Genomic DNA, 21,364 nt, shown 5'->3' with positions numbered 1-21,364 from the left:
ATATACATGATAATGTAACAAGGGTAACATATTCATTGACATAATACCATTTCCTAAAATAATGTACAATGTATAGAGCTGGAGTATTAATTTGAACAGTGAAGTTTCAGACTCCGCCACAGAATGTCCCAGAGGTAATAATGTTATTAGTGTTGATGACGATGATAATGATGATGATGACGATGATGATGAAGATGATGATGATGATGATAATGATGATGATGATGATGATGATGATGATGAAGACGATGATGATGACGATGATGATGATGATGATGATGATGAAGACGATGATGACAATAGCAGTGGTGGCTATGGCGGTGATGGAGACGACGACGATGAGAGTAACAACGGTAGCAATGGTATTAATAATAATAGCAACAACAATAATAATAATAACAATAATAATAATAATAATAATAATCCCTATCACTATAATAATAATAATAATGTTGATAATTGTGGTGATGATAACAACAGTACTAATGATAATGACAATAATAATAATAATGATAATAATAATAATGATGATGATGATGATGATAATAATAATAATAATAATAATAATAATAATAATAATAATAATATAATAATAATATAATAATAATAATAATAATAAACAGTAATGAAAAATTAAATCGATTATTACAATCATATACAAATTGATATATTTGGAATATTTGACAAATAGATGGATACATATAGATAGAGGGATATATAAATAGACAAATATCTATATTATTAAATATGTAGTGCTACTAATTATGATGAATTTTACATCTTTGTCTCCAAACTTTGTAAGAGCCAATGATGGCACTGTTGCTTTTATATTTTGAAAGGACTTTTGCTTCTTTGCTTTTAATGCCCAGAATCTTTAAGCCATTCACAAATCTACCATGGACATAGCCGAGGCTACCTACAGAAAGAACGATAACCTCGGATTTATATCCAAGAGCATTTATTTCCATGCATAAAGGAAAGTACTTTTCAAATTTAGTTTGGAATGACTTGTTAATATGAGCATCAAATGGGACTGAAATTTCAACAATTTGGGCTGTTTTCATTTCTTTGTTGATTTTTAAAATGTCCGGTCGATTACTGTTAGTATTAAATGAGGATTTGTCACTGTCGAAAAAACTTGGTCTGATGAATGTGTCTTTGAAAATTTGAGTTGTGTCGTTTTTAGGTATTTTGTCAAAAATAATGTCAACAATTCTATTGTGTCGTTTTTGATATATTAATTTGAATTTTGTACATCCATTTACAACGTGAGATACCGTATCTGACGGATGATTACAGATCTTGCAGCCTTTGGAGTATGACAATGGGTAATATGTATGAAGTAGACTGTCGCACTCGAGAAGCTGCAAGCGGCATTTTATAGCAAACGTTCTAATTTCGTCAGGGAATTTATGATTGAATATGAAACTGGAGGAGAGAGCGTGGTTTACCCCAGTGGCTTCTCTAACAATTCTTCCTTGGGACGCCAGTTCATGGAAATAGGTAGCTATCTCATTCAGTCTCACACTTTTAAGGAAGTTTTGAAAACATTTTGGGGACTTAAAAGAACAACTGACGTCACTATCAGCCTGTACAGACATCACATAATCTTCATCTTTTATTAAGGAAACATTTTGGCGGATACACTTTTCAAAAAGATCCACCCAAAATGACTTTGGCCAATTAACTTTTGTGTTATTTTGGAGGCGTTTGTCGTTGTGACAAAAACCGGCAAAAGAGTTTTCTTCGTTTTCGTCTAATGAGGCGCGTAGAATTTTTCTTTTCGTTAGATGAAGGTTCAGGCTGTTTGTGGCCGTTATCTTCACACTGTCATCGTCACAATTGAGGATGGACCGGGCAAAGGATAGGTGTTTTGCATAATAAATTATTTTAGGGTTTGGTAACCCGAGACCACCTTTTGATCTTGGACAAAACATGAATGTATGAAATTCCTTTTCATACGTTTTGTCAGTATAATATTGAAGTGTATCCCAGTGTCTGAATAACAAATTTCGAGTCCTTTTGCTAAGTCTAGTCTCAAGAACCCAGACGTGCAGAGACAAAAAATGTTTTTTTCCCTGTTTGAAAAAAAAAATGTTCAAACTAAGATGTAAATAAATATTCATAATTACTTCTAATATAGATCACTTAGGATTACTCTCAGCTTATTGGAAATTGTTAAATTCTGTGATTGTTTAAAACCACAAGCATAAGGTAGGCACATTGAAAGTCTGGGCCTGGGATTCAACTTAACGCCGCTAACATCGTTTAAAAATTGTCTGGAATAGTACGGGAATAGAGGACGAAAAATCGAGTGTTTGCCTCTCTTGCATAAAATGTATGTAAATTTGCAATATAAATATGCGTATTGTATCGAATAGAAAATATTGATTTATTCAAAGCTTTAGCAAACAACACAGAAACATGTTTATTTTGTAAGCCCAACAATACATTGTAGTTGAATTACCTTCAATGTGCATTTGAATTGCTACTTTTAAGGAATGCGTTTCTGGTGCCATTTGATTCAAGTGTACGAGCCGATGGTCTTGTTTGTGTGTGAGTGTGTGAGTGTGTGTGTTTGTGTGTGTGTGTCTGTGAATGAGTGTGTGTTTGTGAGAGGGAGATTGTGCTAAAATGTATATATATATATATATATATATATATATATTATATATATATATATATATATATATATATATATATATATGTATATAATATATATATATATATATATATATATATATATATATATATATATATATATATATATATACATATATGTCGAAGATCTTGCTTAGCGAAATGAAATGCGCATAACTAATAATGGACATCTTATTTTAATCATTGTCATATTCACCATTTTCATCATCTTTATATCACCATCATAATCACCATCATCGTTATTATCATCTTTATCCTTATCTTTTTTTTATTTTAATCATTACCATTAAAAACACAATAATAACAATTATTACTCACAAAACACTTTTTTTATCGTTTTGGCTAGGAAACAGTTCCATTTTTTTCAATTATTTAGTAACTTGTAAAAAAATCTGAAAGCTGAAAGTTCTTTGAATAGACTCCGAGTGGAAGGGGACATAACCACGCCCTTCGGACAGTCGTCCGAACGTAAACAATTCCAGTTTGTGCAAAACCATCACAAAAATATCATGTGTAACATTTAACGTTTATAGAAGGAATAAAAGTGAAGGTCATTCAACTCTTTGTTTTTGTTTTTAGAAAGCGGTTTTGGTGATTAGTTCTCACTAAATTATACCAATCAGACAATAAACGTTCAATGTTACACATAGCTTTGTGTGTTGGTACGTTATATCCGGCTGGCGGATGTTGTGAGTATTTTACCTAAACGCATAGTGAGAACTAATCAAACAACTAGCGGTCGACAACAATAACGAAGAGCAGAGTGATGCCAAATTGGATTCATTAGTCTGATGTCACGCAGCCCGGCAACGGCGGCCATCTTGGTTCTAAACAAAGAAAATCATTACTTTTTATTCTTCATGCTGGCTAGAACTTTTCATATGCCTTGTGATCAGAATGTGTAAAAGTCAAAACATGACCAAATTTAAGGGGTTTTTTTCCTCTGAATGCGCTTTTATGCTCGCCGGAGAAATATTTCATACGGCGTCCGGCATTGTTCCGATAGTTTAGAGCCAGTGTTACTAAGTTACCATGCGTCATTAGGAAGGAAGTGACGTTACGACTGTTGAAGAGTATTCCTTCATTCTTTTAACACCAAGTGAAAGTGAACATAGCCTCGCCCATCGGACAGTCGTTCGAATGTAAACAATGGCAGTTAGTGCAAAACAAAGTAAAACACTCACTATAGATAGAACGAAGCTGACGTCACTCGGGTCTTTGTTATTGTTTTTTTTCCCTCTGGAATAATGAGTATTTCTCAGTAAAATGTATGAACCAGACTATAAACGTTCTAGGTTACACATGGTTTTGTGTGTTGGTCTGTTATAGATAGAATGCGCTTGGCCAAGGAGTTCACAACATTGCCATCCGGAAGTATAACGGACCAACACACAAACTCTGTGTAACCATGAACTTTTATAGTCTGGCTAATACAGTTTAGTGAGAACAACTCACAAACGCGGATGGCAAAAACAATAACAATGGCGTGAGTGACGTCATCTGCATACTATCTATACTCGTACTCCCGGATGGCAATGTTGTGAGCTTCTTAGCCAAGCGCATACTATCGATCAGCGAGCCTGAACAACGGTACCGTCACAGAAAACTATGTGGAACATTTAGCGTTGATAATCTGGTTGATCTAATGTAGTAAGAACCCACCACACAACTCGCCGTCGAAAAACAATAACAAAGAGCAGAGTGATATCAACTTCCTTCATTCTGTTGTTTTTAAACAACTTGCTATAGATAGAATAAAGTTGACGTCACTCGAGTCTTTGTTATTGGTTTTGCCATCCGCGTTTATGAGTAATTCTCACTCAACTGTATTATCCAGACTATAAAAGTTCATGGTTATACACATAGTTTTATGTGTTGGCCAATAATACTTCCGGATGGCAATGTTGTGAGCTTATTAGCCAAGCGCATACTATCTTTATTTGTCCGAGCAAACTGAGGGTGTGTCACATTTCCCGCGTTTTGATTGGTTAAAAATCTACTAGTTAATTCCAGGTTAAATAATTTGACAACACGTGGCTCATTCCAATAGGCTTCAACAGTCGTGGCGTCACTTCCCTCGTAATGACGCATACTAACTAAGCAACTGGTTCTAAACTATCGGAACAATAGCGGACGCCCTTATGAAATACCTCTCCGACGAGCATAAAAGTGTATCCAAAAGAGAAAAACATTATAAATCTGATCATGTTTTGACTTTTATACATTCTGATTACGTGACATATGAAAAAGTTCTAGCCAGCATGAAGAATAAAGAGAACCGATTTTCTTTGCTTAGAACCAAGCTGCTCGTTGCTGGGCGGATGTGACATCAGACTATTGAATCCTATTAAATCGGCATAAAGATTGAAATTTTTCTGACCAACGTGTAAAAGGCGTTTTGTCAGTGTGCGACTGCGTTATTGAGGGAATGCGTTTGTCACATATTACCCCCTTTAGGTGTTTCGATCCAATGAACACTATAATAAGGACAAGTAACATCGAAACATTTCAAAGAGCTGAGTTAATGATTACATGTGATAAATACTCAAAAATCATACGACTCACAGAAAACAATATCATGCCAGAATACTTAGACATACCGTATGCTTGGGTCCTTGTGATTGTTCCTCAGTCACTGATCAAGGGACTGAAACAGGTAAAAAACGCATTTACTCAATACTGTCAGGAAACAAATAATTATAATTTAATTTGCTTAAAGAAAATGGGAATCTTTAAGACCTAAAAATAACACAGATTGGGACCGTTTTCATTTACATTGACAAGTTAATATTTTTTTTAAAACTTAATCTTATAATAATCTGGAAAGGGTTAAATCAACCTGGTCTTATTTGTAGATCTGATAACCCAAATTGTCATGGCCTCATTGCCGTAATTGAAACACTCTCAAACCAACACCAAATATTGTCCATTACAACCATGTTAAATCAAGTGCATAATCAATCGCGTTCTGACCTGTGAGTATGTCACGTCGGTGTAATTGATACTGTGTCAAACAAAGAAAAAAACATGAAAATTATAATAAACGATGATTGACGAAATAAGTCAGAAAATTACCCCAAATATTTTTCACTTGCTATGTTAATTAGTGTGTTATCTTTCTACAACATATTTGCTGGCAAATCAATATTTACACAGACTACACAAAATCCAAGGTAGAAAAAAAAACAACAAATAAATAAGATAAAAATGAATGAGTACTGAATTCAATTATAAAACTAAATTTTCTTTCTATATTAAAATAGCATACTATTTTAGTGTTTAGAGAAGATCAGTTGCCACACTGTCCTTTACGAATATATCCCTGCGTACATTTGACCAAACAGTGGTTGGGAGGATTATAACGTAAACGAAGATCTAAGACTTCAATCTGACAAATCCACCGTACTCTGACATAACACTTTTAAGATTTTGGCCAGAAATGTTGTACGTCATAATTTATCGGTTAATAAACAATCCCCCCCCCCCCCCCCAAACTTTCCACCGTCCCCAAATTTGTCAAAATGTACTGAGTTAAGCTTCTTGAAGAAGTCTAATGTTAAACACCTTGTAATAAATAGAGGTTCATAGTAATAAATTTGTTTATAAATTATAACTTTTCTGGCCAAAATCTTTAAAATCGTGTTTTTTCAGAGTACGGTAGAAAGGTTAAAACAAGGTTAATCACTTAATGTAAAATTTGGCTTGGAAATAATCCAGTCTCATTTGTCGATCTCTCGAGTATCTTAAAAGAAACTATTGAATTATTTTCAACGCTGAAAATGAAATAAAGATTGCAATGCTGGGTCTTATTCACGTCTCTTTTATGTTTAGTATAATCTGATATTTTTTATATCTTTTATATGAAGTTCGAACCTCAATGTCATTGGGAATGTTTGTTTTGCATAATAATCGAGTTAAGCCTCTAGATATTGACAATGATTCACATATTGACACGTCCGTATTTCTGTCATGTAAATATTAGAGTGGCAATTAATCGACGACATTAGAAAAAAAAAACAACCGAAACACATAATCACACAAAAACGTAAACTTTTAAAATACAGAGCAATACACTCTACATGTGCTCAAAGCGCTTAAATGATCCCAAGCCAACAGCAACATTTATCATACAAGACGCAGCATGACACCAACGAGGCGATAGTATTACAGACATGTTTTCGACAGAAACAACTCTGTAATCGGCCAAGTTGTCATTTATTACGGATCGTTATTGAACATCTGAGTATGGCGAGAAAATGTATGTACAGAGCCTTTTTTCCGATGACTCAATATTGCGCCGGTCATAAAGTTGAGTATCATACCAACATATCAAAAAGCGCATAAAACTATTTTTTAAAAAGGGATGGGGAGAAAGTACCCAAAAATGAGCTTTTAGATTGCGTAATATCCACTAAACGTGCTCAAAGCGCTTTACAGGGGGTCACTGGCCAACAGCAACATTTAACATGTAGGACGGGACATGACGCCTGTTAGGCGATATTACATTTTTTTCGGACAGAGACAACGCCGTTAACGGCCAGGTACTCATTTTACACCTGAATACGGTGAGAGAATGTGAGTAAAGAGCCTTATCCAAGGATAACCATGACCTGATGTTGTGTCTTTTGTTAAGACACCTTACCTTCATTAGGAGTGTCAATGAGTAGTTTGGATAGAGGCCTTTATGGAATCTAGTACAAAACAAACACTCAACTGCTAGGTGACTATATTATGAAATGAAATGTTGATTCCATTTGGCATGCAAGGAAAATTGCGCATGGTTGTTCCGTGGAAATTCTCTGTTTAGTTTTTGCTCTGGATTTTCAGGCAAATACATAAGGGTATATTTTATAAAAATGGAAATGAAATGAATAAATTTTACTTACATTCCGTACACATTATACATCACACTATCATGTAACTTATCGATGAAATTTCTGTTTCGCAATCTCCCTTCAGATGACCAATTTTGCTTAACATTCTTGATTTATTTTCCCTCTCTCTTCGCGCTACTGCTGTCATTCCAAGGTGTTCGTTTAGAAAACGTGCCTGACTACAACAATTTTGTAATACAGAGCATAACAGTAAATAAAGGACTGAATTAAGTGTGCCACGGAGACATAACATGACAACAACACTCGTCTATGCTCAAAAGAAGAAATACGCTTTGCTTCTTTCATATCCGATGTCATGACTTCTATTCCCTGGAATAGAATGCAATTAACTCTCTCCTTACCGCCATTTTCAGGATTTTCGCCAAAACTTCACACCCAACTAAAACAAATATAGATTTTTTTACCACCCAGACATAATAGCATTAAATTTCTTTAGCAAAACATGCTCTACAACACATAATTCATTTTCTTTAAATTATATTATATACAAGAGAATGTTGAATGAGAAAAATGTTGATTGTATCGTAACGATTATGACGATTTTCCTGTAGTTGGTAAGGAGAGGGTTAAACATAGAATATCATGTAACCCGTGTATCTCCCCGCCTTAAAGCGGTAAAGTGTGAGAGAATGACACTTATGTAAGATAAACATTTGAAAAAGTGTTAGTGAAACAGTGCTTTGCCTGGCACTGTTTCATTCACACATTTTCAGATTTATGTCAGAAGGATAAAACGGTGAAAATTGAATTTATGACCAAATTAATTGATTTTAGGACAAGTTTTTCTTTTTTACTGAGACCAAGCCATAGAAAAGCAAACAACGATAATGAGGAAAGCTGAAGACAGATCAGGGTGGAGGGCCATTACTGCAAAAGCATCACTCTGTTCCTTTTCCAAGACAATCTCGATCAGAAGAATGAGTGGGTTAGTAAGTGAGTTAGTTTACTGTTTATTTAGGAAAATAACTGAGGTGAATGTATATATTTTACTAAAAAATCATAAAACCAAAATCTAATTATTTTTTAAAATAAATTTTGTTGCAAATTTGCTTGTCAGCATCAGGTTTATCTCGACATAATACCCTATTAAGGCAATTAGTCGAATGTGTTGTCCTATTTTAACTTACGAAAAATAGAAAAGGTGAAGACATTGAGCACTGCGGTTGGTGCAAGAGAAAAAAAATGTGAACAGTTGTGTATCAGTAGAGGTCTGAGGTTCGATCCCTAATTGTTTTTGGGGGTTTTTGGGGGGAGGGGGTGATTTTTTTTCTTTTTCTCTCTCTCTTTTTTTTTTTCTTTTTTTTTTTGGGGGGGGGGGTGTTCTTTTTGCGTTCTCTATCACATCAGTTCACCCACCTTTTCAAATTTTCACATGTAACCTGACACATCAATGTGGTATTATGAAAGGGTAAATCAGACGCCAAACATAAATATTTTTCACAATAATACAAACTATGTTACTTCACGTTTCATAAGGTAAATAGTTTTTACAGTATATAAACCTACAATATGTTCTCAATAATATTACATAATAATTGACTTCACGTTTCGTCATGTAATGAGCTTTTAGAATTGATAAATCTACCTTTATTTTTCTCATTATATTAATTGCAATCACGTTTCCTCATGTAGACGTTAAATCCAATTTCCATCTCCAGGTTCACTGCACATATGCGATTGAGAAGATAAGTAAAATTAAGTCTTACAAGCACGTTATTCATCAATGAGAAATCAATACTCTGTACATCGTTCTTCATGTCTTGTACTTGTAGAGAATCCGTAGAGTGATCATTCTCTTAAAAGACATGAGCTATTAGACTGATATATATAAATGAGAAATGATTATCATTATTTATCATTTATATCATTATAGTCGTCACCATCATCATCATCAATTACTACTATTATTAATATTATAATTATTATTATCATCATCATCATCATCATCATCATCATCATCATCATCATCATCATTAATATATTATTATTACCATTATCGTTATTATTATTATTATTATTATTATTATTATTATTATTATTATTATTATTATTATTATTATTATTATTTGTTATTATTATTATTATTATTATTTGTTTTTATTATTATTATTATTTTTTATTATTATTATTATTATTATTATTATTATTATTATTATTATTATTATTATTATTATTATTATTAATATTGTTCTTCTTATTATTAATATTGTTATTATTATTATTATTATTATTATTATTATTATTATTATTATTATTATTATTATTATTATTATTATTATTATTATTATTATCATTAGCATCAGCATTATTATTATTATTATTATTATTATTATTATTATTATTATTATTATTATTATTATTATTATTATTATTATTATTATTATGATGATCATTAGCATTATTATTATTATCATTATTATTATGATTATTATTATTATTATTATTATTATTATTATTATTATTATTATTATTATTGTTGTTATTATTATTATTATTATTATTATTATTATTATTATTATTATTATTATTATGATCATTAGCATTATTATTAGTATTATCATTATTATATTATTATTATTATCATCATCATCATAAGCATCACCATTATTGTTATCATTATCATCATGATAATCCTTATCAGCATGATCGTATCATCATCGCCATCATCATCATCATCATCATCATAATCATCATCATCATCATCATCATCATCATCATCATCATCATCGCCAACACTGTTGAATCGTGATTATCATTAAGTTTAAGAAATATATTCAAAGTTATTAACGGTTGTGTACACAGACTCTTTTGTTTCATTTAGGCCAGACATTTTTCATTTCTTATATTGATAAATGAAGATGACGCTCAAATTTCCTATAAGTCTTTATAACCAAAAAAATAACAACAAAAACGCAGGACTTAGTCACTAAAATTCTTAAAGCATCTTATAAGCGGTCGCAAGCCAGCAGCAACATTAGTTATGTAGGGTGAGACATGGGTTCTGTTAGGCCATAATAGAATTAATCGGGTTACTTGAAAAAGGTCTCAGGTTTAAGAACTATCACACGTTTTTAAGTGATCTTTATTCATCGATAATTGAAAAGAGAGATTTTTGTAGAACGAATGCGAAGGAAGCACCTTGCAAGGCCATCAATCATGGTTGGACGGATATTGACTTCTTGACATCGTTCATACAAAGTATCGATAATTAACGATAATAATATTACTCTTGTGATGACCTTTTTCGAACTATCTAGTTGACGGTGATAATGGAAATGAAATGTTGATTCCATTTGGCATGCAAGGAAAATTGCGCATGGTTGTTCCGTGGAAATTCTCTGTTTAGTTTTTGCTCTGGATTTTCAGGCAAATACATAAGGGTATATTTTATAAAAATGGAAATGAAATGAATAAATTTTACTTACATTCCGTACACATTATACATCACACTATCATGTAACTTATCGATGAAATTTCTGTTTCGCAATCTCCCTTCAGATGACCAATTTTGCTTAACATTCTTGATTTATTTTCCCTCTCTCTTCGCGCTACTGCTGTCATTCCAAGGTGTTCGTTTAGAAAACGTGCCTGACTACAACAATTTTGTAATACAGAGCATAACAGTAAATAAAGGACTGAATTAAGTGTGCCACGGAGACATAACATGACAACAACACTCGTCTATGCTCAAAAGAAGAAATACGCTTTGCTTCTTTTATATCCGATGTCATGACTTCTATTCCCTGGAATAGAATGCAATTAACCCTCTCCTTACCGCCATTTTCAGGATTTTCGCCAAAACTTCACACCCAACTAAAACAAATATAGATTTTTTTACCACCCAGACATAATAGCATTAAATTTCTTTAGCAAAACATGCTCTACAACACATAATTCATTTTCTTTAAATTATATTATATACAAGAGAATGTTGAATGAGAAAAATGTTGATTGTATCGTAACGATTATGACGATTTTCCTGTAGTTGGTAAGGAGAGGGTTAAACATAGAATATCATGTAACCCGTGTATCTCCCCGCCTTAAAGCGGTAAAGTGTGAGAGAATGACACTTATGTAAGATAAACATTTGAAAAAGTGTTAGTGAAACAGTGCTTTGCCTGGCACTGTTTCATTCACACATTTTCAGATTTATGTCAGAAGGATAAAACGGTGAAAATTGAATTTATGACCAAATTAATTGATTTTAGGACAAGTTTTTCTTTTTTACTGAGACCAAGCCATAGAAAAGCAAACAACGATAATGAGGAAAGCTGAAGACAGATCAGGGTGGAGGCCATTACTGCAAAAGCATCACTCTGTTCCTTTTCCAAGACAATCTCGATCAGAAGAATGAGTGGGTTAGTAAGTGAGTTAGTTTACTGTTTATTTAGGAAAATAACTGAGGTGAATGTATATATTTTACTAAAACATCATAAAACCAAAATCTAATTATTTTTTAAAATAAATTTTGTTGCAAATTTGCTTGTCAGCATCAGGTTTATCTCGACATAATACCCTATTAAGGCAATTAGTCGAATGTGTTGTCCTATTTTAACTTACGAAAAATAGAAAAGGTGAAGACATTGAGCACTGCGGTTGGTGCAAGAGAAAAAAAATGTGAACAGTTGTGTATCAGTAGAGGTCTGAGGTTCGATCCCTAATTGTTTTTGGGGGTTTTGGGGGGAGGGGTGATTTTTTTTATTTTTCTCTCTCTCTTTTTTTTTTCTTTTTTTTTTTTTTTGGGGGGGGGGTGTTCTTTTTGCGTTCTCTATCACATCAGTTCACCCACCTTTTCAAATTTTCACATGTAACCTGACACATCAATGTGGTATTATGAAAGGGTAAATCAGACGCCAAACATAAATATTTTTCACAATAATACAAACTATGTTACTTCACGTTTCATAAGGTAAATAGTTTTTACAGTATATAAACCTACAATATGTTCTCAATAATATTACATAATAATTGACTTCACGTTTCGTCATGTAATGAGCTTTTAGAATTGATAAATCTACCTTTATTTTTCTCATTATATTAATTGCAATCACGTTTCCTCATGTAGACGTTAAATCCAATTTCCATCTCCAGGTTCACTGCACATATGCGATTGAGAAGATAAGTAAAATTAAGTCTTACAAGCACGTTATTCATCAATGAGAAATCTGTACATCGTTCTTCATGTCTTGTACTTGTAGAGAATCCGTAGAGTGATCATTCTCTTAAAAGACATGAGCTATTAGACTGATATATATAAATGAGAAATGATTATCATTATTTATCATTTATATCATTATAGTCGTCACCATCATCATCATCAATTACTACTATTATTAATATTATAATTATTATTATCATCATCATCATCATCATCATCATCATCATCATCATCATTAATATATTATTATTACCATTATCGTTATTATTATTATTATTATTATTATTATTATTATTATTATTATTATTATTATTATTATTATTATTATTATTATTATTATTTTTATTATTATTATTATTATTATTATTTGTTTTTATTATTATTATTATTTTTATATATTATTATTATTATTATTATTATTATTATTATTATTATTATTATTATTAATATTGTTCTTCTTATTATTAATATTGTTATTATTATTATTATTATTATTATTATTATTATTATTATTATTATTATTATTATTATTATTATTATTATCATTAGCATCAGCATTATTATTATTATTATTATTATTATTATTATTATTATTATTATTATTATTATTATGATGATCATTAGCATTATTATTATTATCATTATTATTATGATTATTATTATTATTATTATTATTATTATTATTATTATTATTATTATTATTATTATTATTATTATTATTATTATTATTATTATTTATTATTATTATTATTATTGTTGTTATTATTATTATTATTATTATTATTATTATTATTATTATTATTATTATTATTATTATTATGATCATTAGCATTATTATTAGTATTATCATTATTATATTATTATTATTATCATCATCATCATAAGCATCACCATTATTGTTATCATTATCATCATGATAATCCTCATCAGCATGATCGTATCATCATCGCCATCATCATCATCATCATCATCATAATTATCATCATCATCATCATCATCATCATCATCATCATCATCATCGTCAACACTGTTGAATCGTGATTATCATTAAGTTTAAGAAATATATTCAAAGTTATTAACGGTTGTGTACACAGACCTCTTTGTTTCATTTAGGCCAGACATTTTTCATTTCTTATATTGATAAATGAAGATGACGCTCAAATTTCCTATAAGTCTTTATAACCAAAAAAATAACAACAAAAACGCAGGACTTAGTCACTAAAATTCTTAAAGCATCTTATAAGCGGTCGCAAGCCAGCAGCAACATTAGTTATGTAGGGTGAGACATGGGTTCTGTTAGGCCATAATAGAATTAATCGGGTTACTTGAAAAAGGTCTCAGGTTTAAGAACTATCACACGTTTTTAAGTGATCTTTATTCATCGATAATTGAAAAGAGAGATTTTTGTAGAACGAATGCGAAGGAAGCACCTTGCAAGGCCATCAATCATGGTTGGACGGATATTGACTTCTTGACATCGTTCATACAAAGTATCGATAATTAACGATAATAATATTACTCTTGTGATGACCTTTTTCGAACTATCTAGTTGACGGTGATAATGGAAATGAAATGACAGTGATAAAGGGTGGTCATGGTTGTGACAATGGGAGGTTAAGAATGGAGTGACTCTTATTTTCACCTCATTTGACCAATTGCCAACCAATTATCAAACTCCTTGTGATTTGTCATAATACGGTACTTTGGCAGCATCGATTACATTTTGTTCATTTTTTGACATAACGCTTTTTACTAGTTGGACAAAATCTTTTATTCTATTAATGGAACGAAATTGACGTCACTCGGCTATTTGTTACTGTTTACAGGCAGCCATTTAAATTATACCAATTAAACTATAAACGTTTAAGGCCTTGTTTGTTGGTACATTATTATATCCGACTGGGGGTGCTGTGAGTATTTTACCTTAACGCAAAGTATCAATATCGATCAATTATTGTAATCGGAGGTCGAGTGAATTTGGAAGGTGTGAGAGACCTTTTAATGTGTTTAGTCATGTTAGGCTTTTTGTCAGGTTATTTCATGTTATGTGATTTTTTATTTATCTTTATTTTTGTTTGCTTGACCATTATCTTTCAATTCCAATAGCCAATGAAAATTTTCAGATGTGGATAAATAAAATTCATTTTAACTTTTCTTATTATTATCCACTTGGCAGACATTCTTAAACTGGAGATTTCAACCCCCATCCCATACTGCTTATACTGAACAATTAAATAACCCCCAACATATCCAACAAAATTCTTGGACATGAGATTTCAACCCCCCCCCCCCCCACCCCTATCCCTTACCCCCCCCCCCCCCCCGCCCCCTCCCCCCAATTCCCTCACCCTTATATTGAACAATTAAATAACCCCCAACATATCCAACAAAATTCTTGGACATGAGATTTCAACCCCCCCCCCCCCCCCCCCCCCCAATTCCCTAACCCTTATATTTAACAATTAAACAACCCTCAGATTCTCGAAAATTCTTAGACCCTAGACTTTTTGAATAGTTAAATAGTAAAAGATTTTCCTGGCCAATGTGTTAAAAGTGTTTACTCAGGGTGTAGCAATAGTATTCTCTTGATTGTTCTCGTGAGTGAAAAAAAACGTGAGCACAGCAGAATAATCAGAATAGAATAAGTCTGATCGGCGCACTGGGTCTTAAGAAAAGTAAAAACAGCAACTTTTATTCGAAGTCGGTTGTGCGCGCTAACATGTTTATCTTTACAATTAAGTAGTTTGTTTATCTATTTCTTTTATTTATTTGATTACTTATCTTTTTGTTATTTATCTACTTATCCATTATTATTTTTTTATTACATTAGTAGTAGTAGTAGTAGTAGTAGTAGTAGTAGTAGTAGTAGTAGTAGTAGTAGTAGTAGTAGTAGTAGCAGTAGTAGTAGTAGTAGTATTTAGTAGTAGTAGTAGTAGTAGTAGTAGTAGTAGTAGTAGTAGTAGTAGTAGTAGTAGTAGTAGTATTTAGTAGTAGTAGTAGTAGTAGTAGTAGTAGTAGTAGTAGTAGTAGTAGTAGTAGTAATAGTAGTAGTGGTAGTAGTAGTAGTAGTAGCAGTACTCCTCATCCTCCTCCTACTACTACTCCTACTCCTTCTCCTCCTACTATCACTCCTCCTACACCTCTTCCTCCTCCTCCTCCTCCTCTTATTCTTCTTCCTCTTCTTTTGTCATCTCTTCTCAGTTTACAGAACCACTATGCTATTTATGATATTTTATCTCATTGCAGCTCCATGTGTATATAAGGGAGATAACAAGACAAAACCCCATTATAGCCTACAGTAAATTGAGCCGCCTAAAAGCACAGGGTTACCGGAATTAGTTTCAGGAATCTTAGCATTAACCTGGCTATTTTTGCCTTACTCTGACAAAACATCTTATAACATTTTGGCCAGAAAACGTTGTATTCCTTATCACTTAATTGACATGACCCCTATCGTAACAAAATTTCCTAAATTCTGGGCTTCAATTCCAACCTCTATAACAAAACGAAACAAAACCTTTAAAAAAAATTTTTTTTTTAAAGAAAGAAAAAGAAAAGAATTAAACCGATTAAAAAGGAGAAAAACGAAGAGAGAAAGAAAGAAAGAAAGAAAGAAAAAGGAAAAGAAAGAAAAAAATCTTCAAATCTCTTGACTTTAAATAAAGGATTTCTATAAATTAGGATTTCTATGCCCAATGAATGTAAAATGGCATTTTGTCAGATTACGTGAACAATAAACTTTTCGTAAAAGGGGAAAACATTTTTCTCCTTTTGGCCAGAAAAATATACTAGATATATCGACAGGTCAAACTAGAAATCTGAAAATGTGAAATAGTGCTAGGCAAAGCGGAAAGAAAAATACAAGAAAAAACAGTCCCAAATAATAAGCCTGACTCGATGGGGAGGGATGGGGTTTGTTTGGGTTGTTTTTTTCTTGTATGTGACTTTCTGCTCCTCTTAGCATTGTTCATACTCACCTTTGCTATCTTAATCTATCGATATATCAAATTAAAAATTCTGGCCAGAATTTTATTTTTAAAGTGTTTTTTCGATGTATGACAGACACCAGGCACCATGGTATTAATAAAGTTTATCGTTGGTTAATGGACACCTCAAGTGACAACAATGTAATGGCTGCTTTAGGATTAATGGCTCGGTGCCTTTCTTTGCTGGGATAGGGACAAACAGGACAAGATAAGAAATTAGTCTATTATGAGATCGGATAAATATTAAGAGGTTAGATGGCCTCTTGTGTAAGGTGCCCAACTAATAACCAGAGGTCCCACGGTTTGAGCCCTGGTTTCGGAATCTTTCCTTCCTTAATTGCCTTAATACAGTAATTGATATGGAGCTTTGTATCATTTATTAGTAATCCTTTGAGGAGTGGGTATTTGTTTTTGCATATTTTTTCCCATACCATTATTGTGTTAAATGGGTGTTATATGGTTATTTTGACCTGGTATGTTATATTATGATATGATACATTATATGCTATAATGTGATAAGATACGATATGATATTATGATATGGTGTGATGTGATAAGATATGACATTATTATATGATATAATGTGATAAGATAAGATATGATATGATTTTATGATATAATGTGATATGATATATTATTATAATATTATAATATGATATAATAATATCATAAGATATGAATATGCTTTCTTTGGGGGGCATAAGTGACGCCTGTTGTTTTTGTTGTTCTTTGAATGAAACGCGTCCAATTGAAGAGACGAATATTTCCAATAAAAAGGATTTATTTATATCTTGCTTAGGTTCAGTTATCATTATTCTGTTGTTTATAGTATACATGCAATATAGTCAAATGAGTGCTGGCAAACATCGTTTTTCAGAGCCACATGAAGCTGGAGTTTATCCCGATTTCTGTAGCATTAATATGACAGAAAGTATAGTTCAATGTTCAATTCAATCAGAGCACTGCCCTACTCTGAAATTTAAAAAAAACATATATTTTTAATTTTGGGGCCAGAAAACGCGTTCTTCAAAAATCGATCCATTCAAATGGCCCTCATCTTGCTAAGAGCTCTCAAACCTCGGTCTTCCGTGAAGTTCCAGGCATGAGAGTTTTTTTTTTTTTTATCAAGATTAGGGTTATTTTAATCGAACAATAATATTTGAAGAACGAATTTTCTGGCCAAAATATCTAATTTGTGTTTTTCCAAAGTACGATAGAGTAGTCAACTTATTTTTTTTTTAATTTTGACATAGTCTTGGCTAATTTCTTACTGATGAGATAACATAACAAAACATAACATGTATGGCATACGGCTAAATAGGATAAAATCCCTTGATATGGTGAAAAGTACCTCTGAATGGTAAAAGCAATGTTGAAATGATCATTTTCAGCCAACATTTTTAAAGGTATCAAAGTAGTATTACTAAAACAGCTACAAGAAATGACCATGAAATAGGAACATTTCGAATTTAAATCAATTCTTAAGCCACCGAAAAAAATGATAGATTCAAGAAAGTTGTATATAATATTTTTTCTAATACTATAATTATTTGTTTTATTATCTGAAAATGATTTGCGGAGTGTTATATATACCTAGTATAAATTTTCATTATTTTTATTATTTGATTATTTTATACAACTACACCACACAAACTCGAGTTACCTCGTCAGAATATTTCCAAACTATACTTTGATAAGGGTTAAGATAATGGATACAAGGAACACCCAACTACGAGCCCCTTTGTCGGGATCTTGTTCATTTTGTAAGAAACGTTTACCAATTTGCCAAAGTTTCTTTGCTTTACGGCAATTCAGGGTTGGTTTATACATGACTTATTTTGGAAATTGCCTAAACATAAATCCGACTTTCATAAGGACAGAAATAGAAGGAATTTGTTTAAGTAATTGTTTTTATTAATGCGCAGTAATATTATAGTTATAATGTTAAATATTTTAGAGGGTATATTTAAGGTGGCGAGCGCGAGAGCGAGGAGGAGGAGGAGGAGGAGGAGGAGGAGGAGGAGGAGGAGGAGAAGAAGAAGAAGAAGAAGAAGAAGAAGAAGAAGAAGAAGAAGAAGAAGAAGAAGAAGAAGAAGAAGAAGAAGAAGAAGAAGAAAAAGAAGAAGAAGAAGAAGAAGAAGAAGAAGAAGAAGAAGAAGAAGAAGAAGAAGAAGAAGAAGAAGAATGAATCGCTTTCTGAGTGATAACGATAAAAATGTTAAGATTGTTCAGAATAAATCGAAGTATAATTTTAATATGGCCAGTATATTATAGAAATTCGATACACATTTCCATATCTTCTTTAAAATGGCTTCATAAGTCACTCCAATAACATACTCAATGTTGATGTCATATCTTCGCCACCCCCCTTCCTTTCCCTATTCTTAGTCGTTGGAAAATGTTTTCCTAATTGATTCCTCAATACTTCTTTAATACATGATATGCCGGCGTCCTATGACAAAACTCTTTTTTAATTTCTGCAAAAAAAAAAAATACTTTAAACTTCATTTATCGTTCAACGACAATGACTCTCAAATTGTCAAATATCTTTCAAAACCGAGACTTTCATGAAGTCTACACAGTGAAAGTGTATGTCAATAGAAGGCCATTTAAATCTATTGATAATTGGAATAAAGGTTTTCTATCCAATATTTTTAATGTGTTTTGTTAGAGTATGGCTACATATTGTGTCTAACGTCTTGACTTCACATTCACATAATATCATCATTATTATCATTTTACCAGGAACTCTGAAAAAACACGTAATAAAAATTTTGGCAAGAAAACTCGATCGTTTAATGTGATCCTCATCTTGCCAAACACTCTAAAACCTGATGTTTGTGAAGTCCCAGGTTTGAGAGTTTTTGCCAAGATGAGGATCTTTTTACTCAATCAATATTTGAAGGACGACTTTGCTGATCAAATTTTTAAATACTTGTTTTTTCAGAGTATGGTAGTATAGGCAATGACTCTCTAATGAAGGGGGAACAATTGGCCTTCCGTTTGTTGCTAGGCAACGTCACCCTAATTATCCCTCTACTTACTTCTTGGTGTTATTAATTCTCATATGCGTGAATCTATAACGTTGTTTTATGTTATCATATCGCATGTTATCCAAAATATCTTCTATCTATCACTCTTCAAATTTTTAATATACGATTGTAGCAAGCGAGGGGAGAAAATGAACGTGAAAAAAGGGAGGGGCCAACAAATAAAGACTAAAATAAACTAGAACTAAACTCAGAGATTTTCTGAATTAAGTTTATGTGAAGCTGTGTGGTCTTGTGGTATGGCACTTGCATTTGAATCAGATGTTCCAGGGTTCGAGTCTAGTTCTGAGCGGCGTATAGTTTGAGTCCTGGGAAAAGACTTTTTACTCACATTCCCTCATCGTACTCAGATGTAAAAGGATTATCTAATTAACAGCGTTGTATTTGTCGTTAAAAAAATATTTTAACATCGCCTAACAGACGTTATACCTCGTCTCACATGTTAAGTGTTGCTGTTGGCTTGGGACCCCTTGTAGAGTGCTTTGGCTGGCCCAATGATATTGGTCTATATAAAGGCTCTCATTTATGCTTAAGAGATCCATCTTCTCTAAACGGTATTATGTCGGGGTGGTTTGGATGCGTTTTTGTTTTTAGGGATTTGGCGGCGCTTGCGACACATTTAGACAATTTCAGCGCCAGTAAAAAGACCGGATAGTCAAAACGTTATAGATTTGCAATTGAAAGCACGTGAGAAAAAGTAAGACAGCGGGGAAATGTTTCAAATAGGGAACAGGTGTAGATTCCAAGAGCACACTATAAGTGTACGGTACTTAGTTTGAGATCACCTGAAAGTCTCATCCGGACACAAACACAAGACCCCCGAAGAGGAATACTTGAAAATGTTTGCATCCCAATATGTTTAAAACCAAAAAAAAAATGTAACAATACAACACAAGGAGATGATTTAGAAGGAAAAAAATATATAATCATAACTTTACATTTAACTGTTTCCTTCCCAGTCAAGGACTCCAACCGGGGCTAGGACAAAACTAAGTAATCCCAATCCACGACAAAGACAAAAAGCAATCAAAAATCAGAAAACATATTATATAGGGATAGAAGACAAGTGACCTCCTGCCCACCATGGGAGGCCAAGGACCCCACCTAGGAAAAATTATAACTTGATAATAATATGAGACCTGGGTTAAGATTATATATTTTATTGAGAAGAATGAATGCAGTTTCTCAATATGACAAAAACTAAAACTTCTTGTCAATTTAACTATGCTTTTTTGATTAAACATCTGGCTTTTCCAAGAACATACCGTTTCGGGCGATGGGTGACATATACTAATCGAGAACTCTCTCTCTCTCTCTCTCTCTCTCTATATATATATATATATATATATATATATATATATATATATATATATATAATAAATGTGTGTGTGTGTGTGTGTGTGTGTGTGTGTGTGTGTGTAAATCCAGACAAAGTTTTCGCCACTATGAGTTCACCCTGATATAATACCCGCATAAGGTGGTGGCGGATGACAAATTATTAATTGAAAGAAAGTAAACTCGTTGTGAGATTCTTTTTTTATTTCATAATTTCACGGTAAAATATTAAACAAACAGCGACAACAAACGAATCTTGTCAACAACACCTAATGGTGA

At 32.3% G+C, this 21,364-nt stretch overlaps 1 protein-coding gene across 1 annotated transcript in view; it reads right to left on the bottom strand.

Moving 5' to 3' along the window:
• The window catches only part of LOC144964687 (uncharacterized), a 41,057-nt gene extending 35,047 nt beyond the window's left edge, over nt 1-6,010 (bottom strand). Inside the window, exons 1-2 of the mRNA XM_078899206.1 lie at nt 5,930-6,010; nt 5,262-5,308 (exon numbers count right to left, since the gene is read on the bottom strand). The gene's annotated coding sequence lies outside the window, so the exon portion shown is untranslated. The remainder of the gene's footprint in view (nt 1-5,261; nt 5,309-5,929) is intronic.
• Between the last annotated feature and the right edge of the window lie 15,354 nt (nt 6,011-21,364).

This window comes from Berghia stephanieae, chromosome 2 (genome assembly GCF_034508935.2).
Source record: "Berghia stephanieae isolate SIO BIC M18660-M18661 chromosome 2, UCSD_Bste_1.3, whole genome shotgun sequence".
Lineage (NCBI taxonomy): Eukaryota > Metazoa > Mollusca > Gastropoda > Nudibranchia > Aeolidiidae > Berghia > Berghia stephanieae.
Note: the sequence above shows the minus strand (reverse complement) of the source record. Positions and strands in the feature narration are given on the sequence as shown.